Raw genomic sequence first — 3622 nt, 5'->3', positions numbered from 1 at the left:
TTGAATCAACATCGTGATCGAATGAGGAAGTGGAGAGATCACGACAACCAATATCATAAAATTTAGGATGTTTGTCGGGATCCTCATGATTTGATGAATTGGGAAGAGGTGTAGATGAGAAGCAAATTTGTTCACCCTCTGTGTTTTCAGAAATGATAGATGATAGGTTGGATGAATTTTTGGAGGAAGATGTGTCCTCTCCGCACTGTGATAATAGACTGACATCCGACGTGTCATGTGAATGATCGGAAGTAGAAACATCCAGAAATGGGTTTTCACAGGGGAAATCAATAGTGGAAGAATCACAAGGGATGTCAAGATAAAGTGGATGAGGCATGGCTGGAAGGGAGTCATCCTTCACCACAGGTTCTTCTTTAGATTTCCACACACACTCATCATGAATGATGGCGCAAGTTGGCTGCATAACACCAACTCCATGTTGGGTTGTGTTATATTCTTTCCATGACTAACCTACGTAGTGAATCGGGGGGTTAGAGGGGGGGCGGAGCCCCCCCTTTGTTGCGCCGATTGTGCAACGGGGGGTTCACAGGGGGGGCGGTAGCCCCCCCTGTCCAGGGGGTTTGAAGGGGGCGGGTAGCCCCCCTCTACGGGATTGGGGGCAGCGCCCCGGGAAATTTTTTTTTTGGACTCTATATTAGGTATATTAGGTTGGGTGAACCTACCTATGGTTTTCGATCCTTGGTTTTGGACGCGATGGTTTTCGGTCCATGGTATTGGATGCTTCAGCATGTATAAATATGTATTGTAACATTGAAAGGAACATAATGAAAAATCAAGCTGGTAGTCCTGGTTTTGGGATCCAGGGGAAAATCTCTGTGTATATGTGTTATGCTCTCGCATTGTTTATTTTTCTGTGATTTAGAATTTGTATGCAGGTAATTTCTGTACGGGGTTGAAACCTACATTTGGTATCAGAGTTATTTTGGCTTCAAGGGGACGCCTTTGTTGCTGAGGGGTTTCGCTCGGGCCTGTGGTAGACCCTATTCAATGGGAGATCTGCGAGATCGATTCTGGTGGTGAAAGAAGATGGTGAGCAGCGGAAAGATAGAGATCGAGAAGTTCAATGGTCAGAGTTTTGAGTTGTGGAAACTCAATATGGAGGATCTGTTGGTGGATAAAGATCAGTGGATCGTGGTAGATCCAGGTACTAAACCAACAGGAGTGACCGATGAAGAATGGAAGAAATTGGATTGGAAGTCAAAGAGCACAATACGATTGTGTGTCTCAGATTCAGTATTGCTGAATGTATCAGGGGAAGCTACGGCGAAGGCTTTGTGGGACAAGTTAGGGACTTTGTACCAATCTAAGTCTCTGGTGAATAAACTGTTCCTGCGAAAAAAGCTGTATAACCTGAGGATGAAAGATGGAGACTCGGTGATAGAGCATCTGAACGCATTTAATGCTGTGGTAAGTCAGTTAGTGTCTGTTGATATTAAAATGTCAGATGAAGATAAGTGCATTAGTTTGTTGTGTTCTCTACCAGATTCGTGGGATAGTCTGGTTATTGCAATAGGTAGCAATGCAACTGCTTTGCAGTTTGATGAAATAGTCTCAGCCTTGCTGACGGAGGAGATGAGACGGAAAAATATGGAGAGCCAGAATGCTGATGCCTTATCTGTATGAGGACGGTCCCAGAATAGAAACAAAAATAAGTCATCAAGTGGGAGATCTAAATCTCCAGGAAAACCTGTAAAGGTGGTGTGCTGGAAATGCAAAAAGGAAGGGCACTTCAAAAGGGACTGTAAATCTAAAGCTCCTGATAAAGGAAAGGGATTTGATGATGCTCCTTCTGCAGAGGCGAAAACCACCTTAGATGAAGGTGGGGATGTGTACTTGGCTTCCTCAAGTACACATGTAGATCATGAGGCATGGTTGATTGACTCAGGTGCATCCTTTCACTTCACTCCCCATAGAGAGTGGTTCTGCAAGTATCAGAAATACGATGGTGGTGATGTCTTCTTAGGAGATGATAGGAAGGCTAGAATCATTGGTCGCAGAAAAGTAAAGTTGAAGTTGCAAGGTGGAAGGGTTAAAACACTTCCGGGTGTTCTGCATATTCCTGCATTGGCCAGAAATCTGATTTCTGTAAGCAAGTTGGATGATGCAGGTGTAAAAACAGTGTTCGAGAAGGATACCTGCAATATGGTTCGGGGAGCACTGGTATTGATGCAGGGAGTTCGGACTGGAACTCTGTACAAGTTGCAAGGTAGCACTGTTGTTGATGGGTGCAACAGTTCTGTGGTTCCTGAAAGTGGAGCTAAAAATCTAGTGGTCTCTGGAGAGAAGACCACGCTGTGGCATCAAAGGCTTGGACATATTGGAGAGAAGGGCCTTCGAATACTTCATGGTAAAGGTATGGTAGAGGGTATGAGAAATAGCTCTCTGGATTTTGATTTCTGTGAAAATTGTGTATATGGGAAGTAGAATCGGGTGAGTTTCCCCTCTGGTGCTAAGAGGGCGAAACAAATATTAGAGCTTGTGCACAGCGATATGTTTGGACCTGTGAAAGTTCCATCACTGGGTAAGTCTGTGTACTATGTATCATTTATAGATGACTTCTCAAGGAATACATGGATATATTTCCTTAAGAAGAAATCTAAAGTCTTTGACAGGTTTAAAGAATTTAAGGCTCTGGTGGAAAATCAGACAGAGAAGAAGGTAAAGGTGTTGAGGACAGATAATGGTGGAGAGTTTTGCAGCAAGGAATTTGAAGAATTCTGTAAGAAGTTTGGTATAGCACAATAGAAGACTACTCCATATACACCTCAGCAAAATGGAGTCGCAGAAATGATGAACAAGACGTTGATGGAAAGGGCAAGAAGCATGCTCAGTGGTGCCGAGTTAGGATAGGAATTCTGGGCAGAGGTGGTGGATACTCTATGTTACTTGGTCAACAGGTCACCTTCATCAGCGTTGGAGGATAAGACTCCACAAGAAGTATGGACTGGTAAGAAACCCTCTCTTTCACATCTGAGGGTATTTGGATGTGATGCATATGGACATGTTCCAAAGGAGAAACGAACCAAGTTGGATAGTAAGTCTGAAAAGTGCATCTTTATTGGGTATAAGGATGGTTTAAAGGGTTATAAGCTTTGGAACCCAGTCACACGGAAGGTTGTGTATAGCCTAGATGTGGTGTTCAGAGAGGTAAAAGATGTTATTAAACATGAAGTCCAACCAAAGGAACCTGAGAAGATAGAGTTTGAGCTAAAGGAGGAAGAATCAGACTCTGCAGTAGAGGAGGAATCAGAAGATGAAGAGCCACAAACTCCGGCTGTGAGAAGATCAGTTCGAGAAAGAAGGCAGCCAGAAAGGTATAGTCCTTCTGCTTTCTGTTCAAATTTTGCTTTGTCTGTTATTGATGATGATCCCAGAACTGTGAAGGAAGCAGTAGATTCAGAGGATGGAAAACTCTGGAAAGAGGCCATGGTTGATGAAATGAAATCTTTGCACAAAAATGAGGCTTGGGATTTGGTGGAGTTGCCGGCTGGAAGGAAATCCATTGGCAGCAAATGGGTGTTTAAAAAGAAGACAAATGCAGAAGGAAAGGTGGAGAAATACAAAGCTCGGTTGGTAGCAAAAGGTTATTCCCAGGTGTCGG

The sequence above is a fragment of the Pinus tabuliformis genome, chromosome 7, assembly GCF_031772625.1.
Source record: "Pinus tabuliformis cultivar Carrire ecotype Pingquan chromosome 7, CPIR1, whole genome shotgun sequence".
NCBI classification, from domain to species: Eukaryota; Viridiplantae; Streptophyta; class Pinopsida; order Pinales; family Pinaceae; genus Pinus; species Pinus tabuliformis.
Note: the sequence above shows the minus strand (reverse complement) of the source record.